General features: G+C 41.3%; 1 protein-coding gene across 12 annotated transcripts in view; it reads left to right on the forward strand.

Annotated features, from left to right (window-relative positions):
- APBB2 (amyloid beta precursor protein binding family B member 2) overlaps positions 1-23,178 on the forward strand; it is a 375,435-nt gene that overhangs the window by 130,631 nt on the left and 221,626 nt on the right. For 11 of the 12 annotated variants that reach the window (XM_060012656.1, XM_060012655.1, XM_060012657.1 and 8 more), the window contains one exon: positions 10,054-10,170. The exons of the other annotated variant lie outside the window; for it this stretch is intronic. The gene's annotated coding sequence lies outside the window, so the exon portion shown is untranslated. The remainder of the gene's footprint in view (positions 1-10,053; positions 10,171-23,178) is intronic. 12 annotated transcript variants of the gene reach the window in all.

Below are 23,178 nucleotides of genomic sequence, written 5' to 3' on the forward strand. Positions count from 1 at the left end.
TATTTTCACCATAAATATTTTTCACAGCTGAGTTATGCAGTGTACTGTGATTTTATTTTCTTTCTTGTTCAGCATATTAAAAAAATCTTTTTTTTTTTTTTTTTGGCTTCCTATTCTATTTATGTGCTACTTATTCAGCCCCAAATTCTCAAATAAGGTCAAACACAACGGCTTGGCTCTCAGTTCTTTTGTGTGTGTCTGTGGTGTGTGTGACGTTTTTCCGGGAGCCTTCTGCTTGCCTGCTCCCTTCTGGACTGTTTGCTCTTGAGGCCTTATGCACAGCTGTTGACCCGGAATTTTCTTTTACTACCATGTTAGGAGTTCTTGACTGACCTGTTTACTGAATAGCATCTCTCCTGGTTTCCTCTTTCTTTTGGGGGAGGCACATTGCCCAGTTGCTTCTTGAGAAAGAAGAGTGTGTATGATGTAATTTTCTGGAGATCTGGCATGTGTGCAAATATCACTTAGTCTCTCCTCACATATGATTGATACAGAATTTAAAGTGGGAAATTAGTTTCCCTGAGAGTTTTGGAGTCCCTGCTTCATTTTCTTCCGCTTCCAATTTTGCTATTGTTGGATGCGTTTCTGATTCTGGTTACTTTATATGTGACTTCTTTTGGGAGGGGTGTAGCGGGGGAGCTTTTAGAGTCTTTTATTTTTAATCCCCTAATGTTCTGAGGTTTCAGCATAATGTGCCTTGGTGTGTAACTTTTTCCATCCATTGTGATGATTTTTGCGGCAGGTGGTGGAGGATAATTTTCTTCCCACTGTTTTCTCTTTTCTGAAACTCTTATTTGTCAGATGCTGGAACTTTTGTATTTTTCCTCCAACTTACTTATTGTTTAAAAAAAAAAAAAAAAGTCCCTGATCTCTATCCTGCTATTTTTTTGTTCTACTCTTGGGGAACATTTAAATCTCTATTATCTTCTAACCCTTCTATGGATTTTTAATTTCTGTGATCATAATATTAATTTCTAGTAGCTCTTGTTCTAATAATATTTCTATTTTATAGCATCCTCTTCTTGTTTTGCTTTATGGATACAAGTGTCTTTTTAATAATGTGTATGAAGTTTTCTCCCCGCTCCCAGCGTTGACTGACTGTCCTTTCTCCTAAAGTTCCTGTCTGTCACGTTAGGCTCTTCATCACATGTCTGGTGATCATTGGCTGTCCATTTTTATTTATGTGGAGGCTCTTTGTGCATAAACAAGCTGACAGGGCTCTCTCATGTCACCTGGTGACCTTACTTGCCATAGGATGATTTTCTGTTTTCAGAAGCCCCCTTTCTCCCTAGTTTTGGTAACTGCAGATCTCTTCTCTTGGGCTGGTTAGAAACCCAGCAGGGGAGGGGCTGTGGGTCTCTCCACTCAGTGTACACTTTGACTCAGTCCTCTGTTTCAGAATGGTACCTCCACCCAGTCACTCTTCCTAGTGTCCCTGAGTCCAGACTTTCTCAGGCGGAAGGAGAGAGTTGACAAGCTTCATGGCTAAGGACAGATCTGGAGGTTTACTCCTTAAAATGTCTTGCAAGCAGTTCTCCGGTTTTCAATGCCATCTCTGCGCTTCCTTCTCCATTCGTCCCCCACTTTGGATGGAACTGGACTTTGTACTTTCTGAAGGGTCTGTGCCCCATATTGTCTGGCTTCTTCCTGTCAGTTCTGCTAGTAGCCATTTCAGTTTTGTCTGTCCCTGCTTTGAAAATTCACTCGTCATTTTCCCATCTGCTTTCCACTTTCCAAAAAGTTTTTCCATTCTTTTTCTCTTTTTCCATTCTCTTTCTCCTTGTGAGTTTATCTCTTCCTCTTATTTGGTGTCATTTAGTGGAGGGAATGCAGTTAAGCACATGATTATAATCCACCACGTGATGCTGAAAATCCTTAATCGTGAACTTTTGAGATTTGGTCTTTCCATTTGGATACATGGTTGTCTGGTCCATTAAAGAAGAGTTAATTTGGTTACTCTAGGATGGATTCCATCTACTATACTTTTCAGTTTCATTCAGAGATTGTTACTCTCACTGTCAAAATTGAACTAGGTGTCATCCTTTCTTGATTTGAGTACATAATAGGAAAAAAGGTCAGTTATTTCTTAGGTATAAATTCCAAGTCTGACCTCAAACCCAGTCACAAGAATAACACACACAATTTACAACATTTCAAAGAAATGACTTCCATCCCTTCAGGTTTTCCATGGCCATAATCCCAGTTGGGTCAGTCTTTCTTAGATTCCCTACTAGTTTGACTTGAGTTGTGTCCAAGCTGGAAAAACATTCTTTTCTAAGTACCGTTTTATGTGGTAGTCCCAGCTGTATTCTGTAGGACACTGAGTTTCCATGAAGCATCTCTGTAGATTCTATAGAAGAATGTCAGACCATGATATCTTTCTCATTCCTAGGATAAAATCTCAGAATATCTCTTGTAAAATGAAGAAGATTTCATAATGTGCCAAAGGCTTACATTATTGAACATGTGAACACCACAGCAGAATCAGGACCAAATATGACCTCTCTTTCAACTTTTTCCTTAAATTTTATTAGTTCTCCAGTTTTAACAACTGATTTTTTAAATAATGTTTAATATATTAAGGTATGTCAAGAATTACTGTAAAATTACTATGGGCCTTATTCAACCATTGTAAAGCAAAGGGAAAGCCAATTCAAACTTTAAAGCTTTTTGTGTCCTGTAGGGTTTGAATGAATGTAGGGGAATCTGATCTGACTCCCACCCTAGAGTTTACAGAATCCTTTTTTTTTTTCTTAAATAATGTTTACCTTCATATGGTAGAATTAATATTTTCCTGTTTCAGACACCTCATGTTCTTTGTTGGTCAGGGTTGAGAGTATGTAGAGCTTCTGAGAGGAAACATTTCTATTTGAAGGTCCCTGTTTTCATCATGATAGGTAAAGGGTGCTAGGCATCTGTGCTGTGCTAAAGCTTACTAGAAGTGTCGCTGCCTCTGAGCAAGAAACAGGAAGTACTTCTGTCCTTAAAACCAGAAATAGATGCTCCTTCTCATGATCGTAACTTAAAAGATCATCTTTTTTAATGAGATGGGCTCATCCCTTGTGGTTTTTCACAGGTTTAATAATCAGATTATTTAATGCAGAGCTTGGAGAAAAATAGGTCTGTGAGATAGATTATGCAGATTTTCCTGGAAGCCAAAACAACATCAACTTCGCTTTTTCTTTTTCTCTTTGTAAATCTTTTTACCTCATCTTTCCCTTTTATTTTTCATTTACTATTTTTGATGATTCTTAAAGAGATTTTCCTGTCTTATTTTAACATGGTGGTACATTTACATAATGTTCACTGTATTTTAACTTCAAAAGATCATCACCAGGGGAGAAAAAAATAATCTGCAAGAAGAGTTGGATGCGTCAGGATTTAGGTATACTCTATATAGTCTAACTTGCTTTAGACAACTCTGCCAAGTATTGTGTAATGTGTTGGCAGTCGGAAGGAGAAAAATGGCTTCTTTGCTGATTTTAGGAAGTCCTATTTGTGTTTTGGAAAGTGGAGCAAGGTAAAAATAAAGGGAAGAAAGTAAAAGTACTTTAAGGGAAGTAAGGTATTGTATATGAGAGTGCCTTGTAAACTGCTAAATAACATAAAGCTGGTAGTTACTATTATTGCAGGGGCGTAACTTACAGTGAGAAAGCAAGGATTGAAAAAAGAAAAATGGGAAAAAGGGAAAAGAAATCATTTGAATAAGAAAAGTTGAGGAAGAAACAAAGTGGGAATATCATAATGGGGGGAAGCTTTACATTCTAGTTTTTTTTACCTGAAAATGCAGTAATACTTGTACTTGCTATTTAAACAGTTAAGTTGAAAACATTTTATTTATTAACCAAAAGGAAAGTTGTCAAAAATAATTTGGGAAGAGGATCTTATCATATGAGGTGGTGAGAGCTGGATAGGAACCACTAGGCAGATGACTTTCTCAGCTCTAAATAAAGATCTGTGTGTCATAGGGAGTTATGTAGTGCGTTTCCACTTAATTAAGGTCTAATTTACATTTTTTGGTATCGTCTGAGCCTTTCATTTGTTCTTCATACCTTTGCAAGGTAGGTATCATTAACCCATATTACAGATGGGAGTAGAAGGCTAAGTGACTTGCCCACAGCCGCTTACTTATCCTGTGACAAAGCCCTCCCTTCCTCAGCTTTTGAGTTTATTCCCACATTTCCCCAGGTACTTCACATCAGAGCAGTTGGTTCGGTTGTGTTCCTGGATATTCAACTTATTGGGTTTCTCTAAAAGAAGTCCTTGAAATATAACCGCAGTCACTTAAAAGTAACACCCCAGGGGCTTCCCTGGTGGCGCAGTGGTTGAGAGTTCACCTGCCAATGCAGGGGACACGGGTTCGTGCCCCGGTCCAGGAAGATCCCACATGCCGCGGAGCAGCTGGGCCCGTGAGCCATGGCCGCTGAGCCTGCGCGTCCGGAGCCTGTGCTCCGCAACGGGAGAGGCCACAACAGTGAGAGGCCTGCGTACTGCAAAAAAATTAAAAATAAATAAAAATAACACCCCAGGGCATGTTTTAGGTTTGGCTGTGTCTGTACTAAATGACTTCGTGCTAGTCTTACTTAAGGAATACGATTTGAATTCTGTAAGAACCAAGGAATAAACAAAAAAGACATCTCAGCTGCCCCAGTATGGGTTCAGAGTCTGTGTACTGTGTCCTTCAGAACTTATCTGGAGTTTGGTATTTTAAGTTTTAATTCTCTTATGCTTTTTAGTTTTATTTGGTTTCCAAAATCATAGCTGACTTGAAGAAGGGAAAGGTTGATACTCTAAAAGCAATGAGACTCAACTCTTGACAGCAAGGGAGAGGACATAACCAAACTATGAAAGGTAGGCAAAAATATCTCCCAAAATATAGCAGTCAGCAACCTTTGAGTAGAGGAACAGACATCCCTCTGAGCCTGGAAAGGTTGTCTTGCCACTGGCCACTCTAGGCAAGGTCAGTCCCGTTACCAGCAGCACACACATAAAGCCAGTCCTACGCCCTGTCCCTCTATCCCATCCATTCATCTTCCACTCACATCCTGACTCCACTTGGCTCTAGACCTGGATCTGTGACCTAGATTTCACCTTTGGCTCTCCTTTTCCTTGGTGTTTGAATTTCATCAATCTCTTCCCTTTGATTCTCAGAGTGTCCTGTTGCTTTGGTGGGAACTCCCCATCTAGCTCTCATCATGGTGGTAGAAACTCAGCCTCTGCCTAGTATCCACTGGGCCAGCTTCTTTTCCTCAGGGATAGTGTTCTCTTGTTCTAACAGAGCATGATAATTGATAGTCATATTGATGATCCTGTGTCACCAAAGCCTAATCACATTCTGGATTCTCTGAGAAGACATTACCTTTTAGGAAAAAAAATAATAATCCAGTATGGTTGAAATTAAACCCATTTTATTACTTAGATGGGTCATCCTTCAGCCATTGTGAAACTCTTCATCATCCTCAATGCCTTACCCCTTGAGGTTTCTAAAAAGCAGAAATTATATAGTACTATAAGTGCAGAGTGATACAGAGACTTATAATTTGATGAGTTACAGAATATGTTATTTAGAACATAATCAACTTTTTTAGTAGCTTGAACCAGCTTTCGTATCAAAAAAGATGTTACATTAAACAAAGCCCTTTAAAAAATATTTTGCTTACAAATTTGTCTTTTAGGTTAATAGCAAATACCTAAGTAGAGTTGTTATGTTATAAAACAGTTAGAAAGGGAGATAGTAGAACAAGTGATTGTTGACATGAAATGTTTATTTCGGAGAGAATTCTTGGCATTTTTGCCCCATGTCAGCATAATAAGAATTTGGAGGAGAGGAGGGAAGCATTGATGTATTTGTTGAGGATTAATGTCCCTGTAGAGCATTTGTGTTAGTGAATATATTATGGTAATACCATAAATATAGTAATTAAAAAGTTGCACACTAAACACTTTGTGCACTGGCATAAATATTCCTTTCCTCCCCTTGGTGGCTTGCATTCAAGTGAATGGTGTATTGTTCATCTTGGTCTCCTAGATTCTTAATCAAGAATAGGAAAAAGGATGGCAGTCTCAAAGATCTGTTTCCTTCTCCATATATTGCTGTTCAGATGGGCAGAAACAGATTGGATGTTTCAGGACCGAGTTATTTTTTAACAGTTAAGAAAAATGTCACATAGTACATACTAATAAACAAAACAACAACCCCACTATTCCTCACTTTTGGGAACTTTATCCTTAAAGTTGTTTCCAAACAATGCTACAGTGCGCTTCTTATCATGTGTAAAATGTGTTCAGTGTGATCAGTGATACCTTAGAGCTTATGCGTTACAAAAGAAATGAGATGATGCATAATATAAATATATTTTAGGATCAGAATTTTTAAGGAAGCGAGACTTGATTATCTCATTAGGATCTGTTGCCCAGTGGGTTGAAGCTGAGCGGGTTGCTGTGTGAATGCACGGCTGGGAGGAGAGGCACCCTGCTGTTAAAGTAATAATGGGTCTGTCCTTCACACCAAAGGATAACAAAGGAGGCAGATAGATGTAAAGTGGGCAATTTCTGTTTCTTTGTAAGCTCAAAATGTTCGCACCTACTTATTTTCCCACTTAAGAGGCATCCTGTTTTTCATAATTTCATGATTTCTGATTTCTCTTAACACACAATATTTATTTATGAGTTCACAGAGACGTTATTCTGTGAAGAGGAAAGTAAATGCAGTTGAATGCGATTTGCGGCTTGGCTCTGAGTCAGTTAGGGTGGGAAAGGAAGGAATAGAAAGACTAATTCTGTTCTCACCCTTTAATTGGCCTCTTTACCTCCTCGTTGTGAGAACTCTTCGCTTATGTATTGGTTTATCGATTGATTCCATATTTATGGACTGCTTGCTCTGTCTCCCGTGCCCCAGTGACACAAAGACGAATGGTCCAGTCAGTAGTCATCTGATGGCTCTGGAACCATCTCAATCCTGGCTGACTTCAAGGATGATAATGATGGGTTTATCTAGAATTCTAAAATTCTGTCATCTTCCAAAGATGGCCTGGAGACATGTTCATGTGACCAGAATAGACAAACAACCCTGGAGCAGCCTCAGAGTTTGTGAGATCACAAAGGCTGCCTAGAGAACAGAAAATCTGCTTTTCAAGGTGTTTTCCATTGCGTTAGATTTTCTAATGAGCCTTGCTACTTTTGGCATCGTTGGAGTGCTTTCCAAGAGCTAGGTCACTCCACCCACTTCCCGGATTCACCAAAACCTGAGGCGAAAGAGTTGGGCAGGAGATGGAGGATGATGACTGCGCTGCTGTCTTAGGGGACGTTTCGCTAGGAAATCGCGGGCAGGTGCCGCTGCCAGCTCCACCCTCCTCTTCTTTTTGCCTTTTCTTTAAGATGTCTGACTCTTCATTCTCATTAGGTTAGTCATGCTAGAAAGAATCTTTGAATTGAAGCATCTTAAGAGGCCTTGTACGATAGTGGGTAGTGGTTTCATTTAAATGAAACTATATGTAAACCTTTGGAAAGGTTGGCACCGGGGAACAAAGATCATTATAAGAAGAGTGTTCTTCTGAATCTTTTGCTTTTATGCTATTTTTTTGGTACTGCTAATAAGTTCTACTGTGGGAGTGCCTATCTCGCAAATGCCCCTTCCCACCTTGATACGTACTGGCGTATATGTTTATCTACCTTAAAACAGGGTCAGACTACTTATAACAGGGTAGCATGCCAGAAACCAAGATTTTCAAGATCTGTGTCATCAAACCATTTATGTGTCAACTTATTCCTAGCAAAGAACCACGGCAGCTATTTATCTACAACACTGATGTCATTTAGTCTGTTACCTCTAATATCCTAGTGCTGTTACCTACAAACTTACTATAACCAGATTTGTTTTCACTCCTCTAATATACTTCTAATATAAGAGCGTTGTGAATCCCCCCTTCCTCTTCAAGGTCAGGCCCTTCGTTTGTACTCCTGACCCCTTTCCCCCACCTCCTTTGGGATTTTATTCCATCCTTACCTCCTCCCTCTTGAACTCTCAACCTTTCTGTCTCTACTGCTGTCAATACGGACTTCCATTAATTAGCACCAGTGCCCTTCAACAACTGTTCGTTCTCCTTTCTCTTCTTTCACTTGCTCTGTTGTCACTGCCTCTACCACTTCAGTGAAACCACCTTCAGTCAAGGTGGCCAGTGACTGCTTAAGTGTCAAAGGCAAAGCTATAGTTTTCGTTTCTTATCTTTCTTCATCTCATTGTATTCCATGGTACCTCCCTGCCTTTCTTCCTTGATCCTTTTCAGAAGATCTTTTTCCTCTGCCAGTTCTGTCATTGTCTCTACGGTTCTGCTTTTGGCCCTAATCCTCCAGTCTTCTCCCTCTACCCATGATCCTTCAGTGATATCACCCGCTAATCTAATTTCTGCTACTTTCTATGTAGTGACCACTTCTGTGCCTTTACGTTTTGCTCAGGTTTCTTCCCCAAGCCTCACTCTCAAGAATATCTGGTTGTCCTCACTCGAATCTTCTACATCTCAATTTCTAATGCACCAAACTAAACCCGTTGTCTTCCTTATTAAACTTGTTAATTCACTAGTATTCTCTACCCCATTTGTCACTGCCGTCCACCCACATGTAGTCAGGTACCATGTTGCTCTGCTTTTAGTGTCTGGATGTTTCCCAAGTACTAATTCTTCTCTCCTTTTCCCTTCCCCACCTACCTCCACTGCCCTAATCTTCACCCTTCCTCTCCAGCCTAACTGGTCTCCCTGCCGCTACTCTGCCCTCTCTGAATCCATCCCGAGAGAGAGTCATGCATCTGAAACCCAGCTCTGATCCATCAGTGGCTGTCTGCAACTAAAGTTCTCGAATATGTGTACAAGGTTACAGTCGGGCTCCAGCTTCTTTCCTGGCCTCGCTCTAGAGAGCCCAGCAACACAATACACCAGGCAGTTTTCTTACTCCTGTATTTTCCGTTGTCTTGTTTCCCAGTCCCCGCTTGGCTAAGTCCTGCCCAGCCTGAGGACATGCCAGGCACCCCTGGTACTTGGAAGCCTTCCCCGACTTCTCCATTTCTGGGCTGCTTGCCATGAATCTCAGTCATTGTGCTCATCCCACTGCCCTTTGGGGTCAGCTGTGTGTGTTTCTTGGTCCCACTAGACTTTGCTTTCGTTAAAGACAGAGACAGTGCCTTATGTCTTCACATATAGGAGGCGTTCAATGTATGTTTTTTAAGTGAAGACTGGATAAGGACAATAAATCAATTTGATGTCTACAAAAAAGGGCAAAAGTAATCTATGCATAGTAGTACCTTTAGGAGGGGGCATGAAGCGGGTTTCTGGGGTACTGATAATGCTCTGGGTTTTGATCTGGTGTGTTCAGTGGAGGAAAATTCATTGAGCTGTGTGTGGTATGCGTCCTTTTCTACATTTATGTTCTGCTTCCATGAAAAGTTAAAAAAAATTAATTTGATGTCTTTGGTACCCAGTGTAGAAAATTTAGTTTTTCCTTTCAAGCTTTTAGAGTTTTTTTTTTTTTTTTTTTTTTTTTTACAGAATATCAGTTTAGATGTCACAACAAAGAACCAGGCTAGTGGTATTCCTTGACGTTAAGGAAGAGTGAGATGAAAAAGCGTCAGCGTGGGTGGGGTTGTCTGGTCCTCTAAAGAGGGCCAGTGGCGGTCCAGTGGTTAAGCCTCTGCCCTTCTAATGCAGGGAGTGCAGTTTGATCCCTGGTCAGGGAACTAAGATCCCACATGCCACGTGGCGTGGCCAAATAAATAAATAAATAAAGAGGGCCAGTGAGGGCCAGCCCTGATGGATAGACTTGCAGCGACGTGCACTTCTGTCACACTTAGCATAGGGGCCATATGCTAATAATCATCAATGTGCTCTGGGCCTGCCAACAGTGACAGGGAGACTTCATCTCTGCTGTGACTATGAATAATTCACAAACCTGGTTATCTGGAAATTTGTGGTCATCAGTAGCATTTGAATGAAAATATGCAATCATTATTCTAAATCTGTTTTTTTATTTCTACTTTCTTTTTGTCTCCCCCTCCCTGTACCACAGCTTAAACATCTCAGTCTTTCCTGAGTACTTGGAAACTGCCGGGGCCCCTGATAATGTGCTGACTGGTCGCTATGGGCAGACGGTACCCAGAGGCTCACTGTTATCCAGGCAGCTCATGTATGTATGGGATTTGTCTCTCTCTTTTTTTCCTTTAATTTTCAGTGTAGAATATTGCAGGCTACTGAACTGGTGGAGGTTTATAAGATATACATGACAGTGTTTAGAAATGCAGGAGAATGGATCCACTCTAGGGGAAGTTTTTAATATTGAATGATGAGAAATGTTATCTAAATTAGGATTTTTATAATTCAGTGGCCCTATAAGACAGACCAGAAGGGTATATCAGCCATCTGCCTTTTCTGTTTCAGCGCATCCACTCACATACAGGTTTTTTTGTTTGTTTGTTTAAGTTTTCCTTTTTCATCACAATACACAACATTTGAAACAATAGCAATGCCATAAATTAGAAACATTTCCCAGTGATTTAAAAACTTCTTTTGCAATAAAAAAAATTCATGGACCCGGAAGAGGTCCTCAGGGTATGTCGTTGTTGAATACATGTTGGCGAGAGAGTCCCTGACTCTAATTTTTTTTTTTTTTTTTTTTTTTTGTGGTACGTGGGCCTCTCACTGTTGTGGCCTCTCCCGTTGCGGAGCACAGGCTCCGGACGCGCAGGCTCAGCGGCCGTGGCTCACGGGCCCAGCCGCTCCGCGGCACGTGGGATCCTCCCGGACCGGGGCACGAACCCGTGTCCCCTGCATCGGCAGGCGGACTCTCAACCACTGCGCCACCAGGGAAGCCCCCGACTCTAATTTCTTAACATTCTCCATAGGAGGAAGCTGTTGATTCCCTCAGTGATGACTTTCTGTGTCTCACAACAGTTAAGTTTTCCCAACAGTAGTCTTTTGGGAGTGGCTACAAATGCAGCCTTTTCCTATTTGGCTCTACCCTGATAACTTAGGAGAAGAATGATTATTGCCCATTTAATGATCTCTCTTATTTCTATAAAGCATAGTCTGTCTCAAACTTATTTTTTACTCTCTTTAGTCTTTCAGCCTTGGGCCAGCTGTTTAGGTATTTACCTGTTTTTGTTGCTGCCCTTGGGACCTCTGGAATTTTGAATTCAAATCAGGGGTGTGTTTGGGGTAATTCCTCAGAGTGCCTTTGCTCCCCTATCCTTTCTGGAGTTAATGGTTATTCACAGTTACCGTTAAGCCCCATTTCCTTTGTACATTTCTTTTTCTTTTTTCTTCGTAGAAAAGTTAGAACCATCCTCAAACCCTCCCGCAGACAACTGCTTCTAAAATAAGCCAGATCGGTGGAAGCAGCAGCGGAAGGGAGCGCTGACAGCAGACTGGGAGCTCAGACCAACCACCAGCGTTAGAGCTGACTGGGATGGGAGCAGTGGCTTTTACTGATAGACTTTCGTATCCTCCAAGGGCATCACTGTATTACTCTAAAGTCAGCCATTTTTATAGTGAACATTATCAGAAAAAGTTTACCCTTGTCATACTGTAAGACAGAGATTGGCAAAGGGTGGCCCATGGGCTAGATCTAGCCCATGCCTGTTTTTGTAGGGCCTAACAATGGTTTTCATGTTTTTGAATGGTTACCTACGTAATCTGTTTTGCCTCTTGGCCCTCAGAGCCTAAAATACCTACAGTCTGGTCTGTTAAGAAAAAATTTGCCTGTCTCTGCTGTAGAAAAAGTTGGAAGGCATGTAGTACAATTCAATCACATGAAATTGTTAACATTCAACTGTTTTTGACCTACAAAAATGCTGATTGCTTATGGTTCAATCTAATATATTTTGAGGAAATTCTTCCTTTAAAATGCCTAAGATGTTAAAGTTTGGTTGGAGTAGAAGAAGTAAATTTCCTTGGAAAATTCACAAGTGTGGTCCTGCTCATTTTTCACCACCATCGTACCTCTCCTCTCCAGAGCTTTCTAAAGGGCCGTCAAGTAGTTGAGAGGAAGCGCTGCTTTTTCACTTGGCTTAATTCTTACTAATACTCTCTAGGAGAAAACTGTCTTCTTATCTCACCCTTCCTGGGTGCTAGGAATGAGCTAGCCACTCCCAGGATAGAGGTGGCTGCTATGAATACGCCGAGGCCTCTGCTGGACATGTCACCTGGGCCTTTTTCTGGCGGGAAGGAGGGTGCGTGTCTGCCTTGTCCAGGGGGCATGCATGATGGTCCCTTGGCCTGCTGCGTGTCTGCGTAATGCGTTCCTTGAACCATCCTTCCCTGGACCTAGAACGTGGTTCCCACCCTTCTGTGCTTTCCACCTCCCCTTCCAGTGTTACTGATCCCCTAGTCCAAAGCATTAAAACCATCATTTATTTTGTGCGGTTTGTTTTCCATTCTTTCCCCCTCCCCTTTGTACTTCCCCTTTCCTGATTGTTAAGTGAGATTTGCTTGTTGAAATCTCCAGCTGACATTCTTTAGTGGCTACCCTTGGTGGTAGGAAACGTTCACCTCAGCTGCTGTGTCTCCTGTCACCTAAGGCAAGAAATCTAAGATGACTTGGGGCCTCCGGGCCCGACCTAGGTCTGATCAGGAACTTTAGACATGAATAGTTCCCTGGAGATGGGAAACTATTTCAGGGGAAAGAAATTCTCCGGAGTTTATAATTTTGTCGTTAAGTGTGGTCACAGCCTTCCGTCAAGGGTTGGAAGTACATACTGCTCTGAATTGATTCCGAGGCTTGCATGGCAAATGGGAGTTCCGGATTTTCCTTCTTCGTGTTTTGGGACCACTGTTGTGCCTTTCAAGGCTTTTTTCAGGACGGGATGCTGTTCTTTGGTGGAATGTGGAGTGGCATCCATTGAGCACCAAAGTAAGAAGTCAGTAGCTAGAGCTGACCTTCCCCCACTTTTCATATAGATATTTGTGCTTGTGTTAAGACTAGAGTTGAATTATCCTGGAAATTACTAGTCAGATTGCATCCTTATTTATTTTTGTTTGCATCTTGTAGTTTCCTTGTGTGACTGCAGTATCCGCTCTAACCCTGACCATCAGAGTCTGGACCTCTGGCCGGAAGTCTCTCTCCCTGCAAATTTGACTCCTGCATGGTGGCCACATTAATCTCACAGAAGCACAGCTCTAATCACATCACTTCCCTGTGCTCAGCGCATCCCCGCTAGTCCAGAAGGTCACCCTGACATTGGAGTCCTCCACGTTTTCTTTCACTGTTCCTTATAATACTGTCCTGTGTTGGCCCGAGTGGGCTGCTCCTGCCGAGACACACCCTTTGCCTTTGGGTCACTCATTGTTCGTGCTGTGCCCTCTCTGGAATGAGGGTCCCTCTGTGGAGAACCTGCTAAAACCCCATTCTGACTTTCGGGTGCAGCAGAGTTGCCCTCTTTCCCAGGAAGCTTCCCTCGTTTCCCAGCAGGAGGCACGCGTTCCTGTAGCTCTTACATCTCCCTTGTGAAGCTTGTGTCCCAAATTACTCATTCTATCTTGGCGTGCGTGTATACTTCGTCAGACCTTTGAAACTAAACTCTGTTTCATCTCCCTCCTCTCCTCTGTGTATGAGGACAGTGCTCCATCAGTGGTAGAAGCTCAAATATTTGTGGAATCACTTTGGGCTTAGGGGTGACACTGGGTGATAACTGTCCTCAGGAAGCCCCTATAAAGCATTTTCCAGAGAACTTGGTGGAACCTGTGCAGACCAAGGCCAAGGCCAAGGCCAAGAGGGTGTAATTAAGGCCTCCAGGGCTGTGCATGGGCTGGGCCCTGTGCTGCTTGCCCACCCCTGGCTCTCCTGCCTTTCCTTCCCTCTCACTCACAGGGTGGGCACTTCCTCCCTTTCTTAAGAAATTGCCGTTTAAAAAGTTTAAACAGGAGCAGGCAAATATGATTATTTCTTTTGGCCTTCCCTCCTTGACTTCCCCTGTTCTCAGTGATGAAAGACATTGGTTTTGTTTGTAGTCCTACTCCATGCCACTCACTGTGTACTGAATTTACTAGAAATTCTCCACTTCAAATGGGATATACTTCGAAAGGGTCATCATATCATCCCCATTTCACAGATGAGAATACTGAGGCTTGGAACAACAAAGTAACTTGTCACCGCGGAGTTGCAGTTTGAGCCTAGGTTTATCTGCCTTTTCTGTCTGTGTTCTTTCCTCCCACCAGGCTTTCTAGTGACCTGGTCATCACTTGGGTGATCACTTATTTAGATGTTGTCCACTCTCCTGTTCTCCACACCATGGCTTTTAGTAGCATGGTCTTAGAAGCCTAAAAGATTCTGCATCAAACGATGCTGACATCTGTCTCATATCTCCTCTTTTATTCATTATTTGAACCCAGTAATTACAGGTAATGTGAAGGCCCTAGGAGAGCACTTCATATAGAAAGAGTAATAATAATACAGAAGTAGTAACAATGCTTTAAAAATCATGCAAGTAACATATGTTTAATATAGAAATTTTTAAATTTTTATTTTATATTGAAGTATAGTTGATCTATAATGTTGTGTTAGATTCAGGTGTACAGCAAAGTGAATCAGTTATACATATACATATATCCATTCTTTTTCAGAATCTTTTCCCATAGAGTTCCGTGTGCTATATAGTAGGTCCTTGTTGATTATCTATTTTATACATAGTAGTGTGTATATGTTAATCCCAAACTTCTAATTTATCCCGCCCCTCCATCTTTCCCTTTCGGTAACCATAAATTTGTTTTCTAGGTCTGAGTCTGTTTCTGTTTGGTAAATAAGTTCATTTGTACCATTTTTTTTTTTTAGATTCCACATATAAGTGATATATGATATTTGTCTGACTTACTTCACTTAGTGTGATAATCTCTAGGTCCATCCATGTTGCTGCAAATGGCATTTCATTCTTTTTTATGGCTGAGTAGTATTCCATTGTATCTATGTACCACATCTTCTTTATCCATTCCTCTGTAGATGGACATTTAGGTTGCTTCCATGTCTTGGCTATTGTAAACAGTGCTGAAGTGAACAATGGGATGCATGAATCTTTCAGAATTATGATTTTCTCTGGGCCCAGGAGTAGGATTGCTGGATCGTATGGTAACTCTATTTGTAATTTTTTAAGGAACCTCTTATACTGTTCTCCATAATGGCTGTGCTGATTTACATTCCCACCAACAGGGTAGGAGGGTTCCCTTTTCTCCATACCCTCTCCAGCATTTATTGTTTGTAGACTTTTTGATGATGGCCATTCTGACTGGTGTGAGGTTGGTTTTCTTTTTTCTTTTTTTTTTTTGCGGTACACGGGCCTCTCACTGTTGTGGCCTCTCCCGTTGTGGAGCACAGGTTCCGGGCGCGCAGGCTCAGTGGCCATGGCCCACGGGCCCAGCCGCTCCGCGGCATGTGGGATCTTCCCGGACTGGGGCACGAACCTGTGTCCCCTGCATCGGCAGGCGGACTGTCAACCACTGCGCCACAAGGGAAGCCCAGTGTGAGGTTTTTTTTAAATAAATTTATTTATTTACTTATGGCTGTGTTGGGTCTTCGTTGCTGCGCACAGGCTTTCTCTAGTTGCGACGAGTGGGCTTCTCATTGCAGCAGCTTCTCTTGTTATGGAGCACAGGCTCTAGTCACTTGGGCTTCAGTAGTTGTGGCACGTGGGCTCAGTAGTTGTGGCTCACGGGCTCTAGAGCGCAGGCTCATTAGTTGTGGTGCACGGGCTTAGTTGGTCGGCGCCATGTGGGATCTTCCTGGACTAGGGCTCGAACCCGTGTCCCCTGCATTGACAGGCGGATTCTTAACCACTGCGCCACCAGGGAAGTCCCTCATTTTAGTTTTGATTTGCATTTCTCTAATTCTTAGTGATGTTGAGCATTGGAAAATTTTAAAAATGACGAAAAGAGAAAATAAGTTCTTACAACCCTATATACCAAGAGATAACTGTGTTAAACATTTTGTTGAATGCTTTCCTGTACTTCTAGTATTCTCTCTTAATATATTTATTTATTCTGTTTATTTACAGTAATAAGATAATGTCAGACACTGTGTTTACTCAACAAAGTGTCGTAAATACCTTTCTAGACCAGTAGCAACTCAGAAGTATCTGTAGCCTGTAGTGGACTGACTTACGTGATGTCCCAGAGGAAGGCAGTAAAAGCAAGTGAGTGCAGGGAGCCTGATTCCCCTCCACAGGAGGAGGGACTTTTATCATGGTTAAGAAGACGTTGGCCAGGACCCACTGAATTGGTTTTCTCCGTCCATTAACACATCTCAATTCTCAGTTTGAAAAGCACTGCCCTAGAGATTACAGAGTACTGGAGGGCAAGCTTGGGCAGACTTGGAGTTTTCAGGGAGGCGGGGAGGGTTCTGAACTCAGTTGGGGTTTGAGGAAACATGGGGAATTTTTTGTTCCTCTGTTTGTTTTGGCCACACCGCGCTGCATGCAGGATCCTAGTTCCCCGACCAGGGATGGAACCAGCGCCCCCTGCAGTGGAAGCGCTGAGTCTTAACCACTGGACCGCCAGGGAAGTCCCAACATTGGGAATTTGAGTTAAGACCAGGAGCCTGAGGGCAGTGCCCAAGATCATTCACAGCCAAGTGTGGGTCTCACTGCCTGGAACAGCCAGGACGTGACGTGGCATCCCAGGAGAGGGGCTTTCTGTTCTGGTTTTCATTGGTTTTCCTGGTGTGGGAGGAAGGCCTGCAGGATTGTCCAGATCACCTGCAGGGGATCACAGCAGGGAAGCCCCTGGGGAGTCTCAGGGTTGTAGTGAGTCCATGAATGAAAAGTGGATGTATGTAGGAGTTGGGAAAGGTTAAAGGGAACACAATTTTTAAAGTACACTGATTAGATTTTTCTTCTGTGCAAGAAAAAAAAATCTATATATTTTAGAAAATGTGTAAATACTAAAAAGCCCAAGGGGGAGAAAACCATCCTTAACATTTTGCATGTCTTTATAATCTTTGTGTGTGTGTCTATATAAGCACCTGTTCTTTCATGTTAGCATTATTGTCATCATCATCTTATTTTATGACCTACTTTTTGTTGCTTAATTCATCATGGAAATTTCTGATATTAAATATTCTTCTAGTAGGTGGTTTTTACTGATCTTATACTTTATTACAATGCATGGATGTATCATAATTAACAGTCACCCATTGTTGAACATTTAAGTTATTTCCAGTCTGTTGCTGTCCTTCTAGATTACTAAGTCTTTTTTTGTGTGTGTGCTTAAGAAATATTTGAAGTGAAATTGCTAAGTTGAAGGGTTGCTTGCATATTTTAAAGACATTGCTACACACATCCAAACTGCTCTCTAGAGAAGTTTTATTTACTTTCATCATTCTTGTGTGAAGATTGTCCATTTCTTCCTACTCTGGAAACAGACAGAGAGAGAAAAAAAACACTTTTCTATATGATAGGTGAAATATGCTATCTTCATTGTTGTAGTTTGCATTTCCTTTTTATTAATATTGAGGCTTAGATTTAAAATTTTTAAATTCAGTTTATTTAAACTTAAAAAAAAAGTTTATCTGTTCAGTAGCCCAAAATCAGCCACTTTAAATATGTGTGATGCAAATGTAAAAAAAGTCAATTTGACTTGTGTTGGTAATATGACTTGTCTTCATTACACGTAGTTTGTATTGGTTATAAGCTGAAAGTCTGATTCTTTAAAGAGATAAGGTTGCTAGATTTTTCATATGATAATAACTTGGGGATTTAATTAAAATATGAAACCAAGCCCTCAGACTTAGAACTCTGGACTTGACAGCCTGTGAGAGAGTCCTCGGACTGGGAGATGGGAGGCCTGAGTTCTAGCCCTGGCCCTGCCGTTCCTGGGCTGAGGGCATAGAAGAGTCATTAGAACCAACTGAATCTCACTTCTGACATCTGTCAATTGAGGAGCTGGACTGGATGATGTTTAACCTCTAGTTCAAAAATTCTTTAGTATATTTGCTTTCCAGAGAAAGAACTGCAACTGAACCTTGGCTCTAGGGAGAACCAAGCCAAAGGCAGAGCAATTATATTCAAGACGTAGAACACAAAACATGAAGGGATAGTGAAGTAGTGTTTGACCTTGGATTTTAACTGCTTAAAATACCTGCAAACAGGCCAAGACAAAGAGCATTGAAATGAGAGGTCAGAGCCGAGTAAGTAAAGGTAATCCACTTTACTACACAACTGCAGTGACAAAAACACAAGTGCTTTTACATGATAGTGTTTAGATAGCTCGCCAGTTTAGACAGGTGTGTTAGTACCTGTTTCCTGGTGTCATTGTGTAAATGCTTCTGATAGGAAAAGTCCTGAGAACCATTATGAATGTCATTAAGTACAGGACCTGACTTATAGTAAATGCTCAATGCATACATATATTTTATATATAATGAATGAACAAAGGGGATTCCTTGCACATTACAAGTTTTTCCAAATCCTACTTTCTAACACACATGGTTCTACTGCTTTAGTTGTGTTCAGGGTAGCCTCTTTCTGAACATGATAACCCGTTTTGTTTGCACCCACCTGACTGCATCAACCCTCTCATCCAAATCTCCTTAGTGTTCTCCTCTGCAAACTGGGAGGCAGTTCTCACGCCAAACTGGGAAGTAACTCTAATGCCCTTGTATGTTTTGGTATCAGTTTCCTTTGTTTCTCTCAAGGCGGAATTATTCCTCTTCTTCTGCTTACCTTTTGTATTGGTTTTCTGTTGCTGCTGTAATGAATTACTGCAAACTTGGTGACTTAATACAAATTTACTCTCTTAACTATTTGGGAAGCCAGATGTCTGCAAGAAGTCTTACTGGGCTATCAAGTTGGCAGGGCTGATTCCTCTTGAAAGCTCTAGGGGAGAATCTGCATTCCTGACTTTTTCAGCTTTTAGTGACTGCCTGTATTCCTTGGTTTGTGGCCCCTTTCTCCGTCTTCAAAGTGAATCACTCTCATCTCTGCTCACATTACCCTCTCCTCTTCTGCAGTCAAATCTCTCTCTGCTTCCTCTTACAAAGACAAATTGTGATTACATTTAGGGTCCACCCAGAACATCAGCTTCTCTCCCCATCTCAAGACTTTAACCTAATCATAGTTGCTGTTTCATTGCCCATATAAGTTTCTAGGGATTAGGATGGACATATCTTTTGAGGGGAGGGGATGACATTATTCAGCCTACCTTTTTTCCTTTCCCACCCTGAACTTTTTCCTTTTCTACTTACTGCCAACTATTTGCTGTTATAGGAACACACACACACACACACACACACACACACAGAGCTATTGCATTTACCTAGAGAAATATTAGTTTCCTCCCCAAACAAACATTCATTCCATGTCTGAATTGCTGTGCCAGGTACTCTAACCAAAAAGGGTAAGATTGCTCCTTAGCTGACAGGACTAGGAGGCAAGGTATAGTACAGAGGAGAATATAAAGAAGCCCCGAATTTAAGATACTGTTTTGTTGGCAAATCTGCAACCCCTATTAAAACAAACCCTCCTTATTAGCTGAGCCACCTTCAAATTCATGAGTTCCCTCTTTGGCTGTTTCTTATCTATTCCTGAACTTGCGCATTGAGGGTTTTTGCATCCATCCCCCTCCCAAAATGAGATATAATTAACATACTATAAATTCACCCCTTTAAAGTGTAAACTCCAGTTGCATTTAGTATATTCATAAAGTTGTACAACCATCACCACTATCTAATTCCAGGATGCTTTTATCACCCTGAAATGAAACCCTGTATCCATCATTGACTGTCCCTCCACATTGCTCTCCTTCTCTCCAGGAAGCAAAGAACCTACTTCTGTCTCTATGGATTTGCCGATTGTGGACATTTCGAATGACTGGAATCACATAATATGTAGTTGGCCCTCTGAATCTGCAGGTTCCTCATCCATGATTCGACCAACCGCTGATAGAAAATACTTGGAAAAAAATTCCGGAAAGTTCCAAAAAGCAAAAGTTGACTTTGTTATGTGCTGGCAACTACTTCCATAGCATTTACATTGTATTAGGTTATTATAAGTAATCTAGAGATGATTTAAGTTAAACAGGAGGATGTGTGTAGGTTATATGCACATTCTACACTGATTTATATAAGGGACTTGAGCACCCGCAGATTTTGATGTTTCCTAGGGATCCTGGAACCAGTCCCCCACGGAAACCAAGGGATGACTGTATGGCCTTTCGTCAGTTAACGTAATGTTTTCAAAGTTCCCCCATGTTGTATTGATAGTACTTACCAGCATTTTATTCTTTTTTATTGCTGAATAATACTCCATTGTATAGATATGCCACATTTGGTTTATATATTCATCAGTTTATGGACGTTTGAGTTGTCTCCACTTTTTGCTGTTATGAGTAATGTTGCTGTGAACAATCGTGTACAGATTTTTGAGTGGACAAATGTTTTCATTAGGTAGCTATATGGGAGTGGAATTGCTAGGTCATAAGGTAACCCTGTCTTTAACTTTTTGAGTAACTGCTAGTGTTTTACAAAGTAGCTGAAGCCTTTCACAATCCCACCAGTAATATAGGAGGGTTCCAGTGTCTTGACATCCTTGCCAGACTTCTTATTGTCAGTCTCTGATTATAGCTGTCCTGGTGGGTGTGAAGTGGTATCTCACTCTGGGTTTGATTTGCATTTACCTGATGACTACTAATGTTGTACATCTTTTCAGATCCTTTGTTCATTTTAAATTGAGTTATGTACCCTTTTTTTAAATTGTAAGAGTTCTTTATATATTCTGAATACTAGACCCTTATCAGATTTATACAATTTTTCTCCCGTTCTGTGGGTTGTATTTTTACTTTCTTGATAGTGTCCTTTAAAGCGCAAAAGTTTTATACTTTGATGAAGTCCAATTTATCTGGTTTATTTTTTTTTTGGTCACTTGTACTATTGATGTCATATCTAAGAAACCATTGCCTAATCCAAGGTGTTGAAGATTTACTCCCTTTTTTTCCTAATAATTTTATAGTTTTAGGGCTTACCTTTAGGTGTTTGATTCATTTGAGTTAATATTTGTATATGGTCCAACTTCCTTCTCTTGCATGTTCATATCCAGTTGTACCGGTACTGTTTGTTGAAAGACTATTCTTTCCCTTTTCAGGATAAGCTTTTTATATTCTACAGAGAAACCAGATGGGTTTCGATAGGGATTGTGTTTAATCTTGAGATTGTTTTGGGAAGTAGTGCCATGTTAATAATTTAATTCTTCCAAATCTTTGTCTATGGATAGCTTTCCATTTATTTAAGTCTCCTTTAATTTCTTTTAATAATGTTTTATAGTTTTTAGTGTACAAGTCTTGCACTTCTTTGTTAAATTTATTCCTATTTTATTCTTTTTGATGCTATTATAAATGGACTTTTTTATAAATTTCATTTTCGGATTGTTGCTAGTGCATGGAAGTAGAATTGATTTGTGTGTATGTGTATCTCTCTTTCTATAGATCAGTCTAGAGAGAGAGAGAGGGAGGGATCTTGTTTTTTTGGGGTTTTTAAAATAAATTTATTTATTTATTTATTTATTTTTGGCTGTGTTGGGTCTTCGTTGCAGCACGCAGCCATTCTCTAGTTGTGGCGAGAGTGGGCTACTCTTTGTTGTGGTGCGCAGGCTTCTCATTGCCATGGCTTCTCGTGTTGCGGAGCACGGCTTCTAGGTGCCCGGGCTTCAGTAGTTGTGGCACACGGGTTCAGTAGTCATGGCTCATGGGCTCCATAGTTGTGGCACACGGGCTTAGCTGCTCCGTGGCATGTGGGATCTTCCCAGATCAGGGATCGAACCCGTGTCCCCTGCATTGGCAGGCGGATTCTTAACCACTGCGCCACCAGGGAAGTCGGATCTTGTTTTTTTTAATTTTCCCTTCCTTCACTTTTGGAGTTTGTAGTAGATTTTTTCAGTTTCACCTACTATCCTTCCATATTATCCCATTTTTACTTTTTTTTCAGTTATTTAAATATATTTTTAAAGTCTCTTTCACACTGTTCTGCTATTTTTAGCTCTTGGGGCACCTATTTTTCCATTTGCATTGGCTGTTTCTTAGAGTGGGTTTTTTTCTTCTTTGGTCTTAACCTGTGACTGTGAGTGCCTCTTCCGTGAGGGTTAACATGGGAGTTTCATGGGACTGGGACTGTGGGAACCCAGAAGAGTTTCCTTATTTGTCTCAGTCAGTGCCCGTGGGTATCATTGCTTCTGGGCCATTTTTTTGTATTATTTTCTTGGCCTGGGGCCCTGCTACTACATGGAGGTTATGTATGTGGATACCATACCTCCATGTGGGAACAGTCTTGGAATGCTGATTTCATATTGGTGAGGTTTTGAAAAGTTGATTTTTATTTATTTATTTTTACCCGATCCCCAAATAAAAGCTTCCTTGCAAAGCTTAGGGAGTGGGGGGCATGAATGTTTTCTACTGAGGGGCAACCCTGTATGACTGCCCCGTTAAGCTAATAGCTCAGCTCTAGCCAGCCAGTTTCATGGGCCCTATGGTCTGTATGCCCCTTTCCTTCCTATAGATCATCAGAGTCTTAGGCCCTCGACATTAAGGCTATATCATGTTCTCATAGCCTTTAAGTCTTCAAAGCTTCAACTTTCTCCACTGACTCTGAGTTCCACCTTCAGTTCTGGCCCAGGGATTTATTTTCATGATTTTGACTTTTTTTCTTTGTATTTAAAATGTCGTTAGTTATATCTTATTCAGTTTTTCTGTGTGTTTGAAACAGGCAGTCATTCTCTGTCATCTTTGCTCACCATATTGATTAGAAACTTTATCACTGCAGTCTGATTAAAGGATTTGTAAGACTTTTTTTTTTTTGCGGTACGCGGGCCTCTCACTGCTGTGACCTCTCCCGTTGCGGAGCACAGGCTCCGGATGCACAGGCCCAGCGGCCATGGCTCACAGGCCCAGCTGCTCCGTGGCATGTGGTATCTTCCCGGACCGGGGCACGAACCCGTGTCCCCTGCATCAGCAGGCGGACTCTCAACCACTGCGCCACCAGGGAAGCCCTTTGTAAGACTTTTGAATCACCAGATTGCAATCCCTGATTTCCTCATAACTTTAAACATAAAGAAGTGGCAAGTAAATATTAATCCAGTGGATGGGTGTTCTGCAGATCCTTTTACTGAGTTGCCTTGTACCTGAGTAACCACAGTTGTGTCGTGTAGTGAAGTGCAGTCTCATCAGTAGC

Source organism: Delphinus delphis, chromosome 5 (genome assembly GCF_949987515.2).
Source record: "Delphinus delphis chromosome 5, mDelDel1.2, whole genome shotgun sequence".
Taxonomy (NCBI): Eukaryota; Metazoa; Chordata; class Mammalia; order Artiodactyla; family Delphinidae; genus Delphinus; species Delphinus delphis.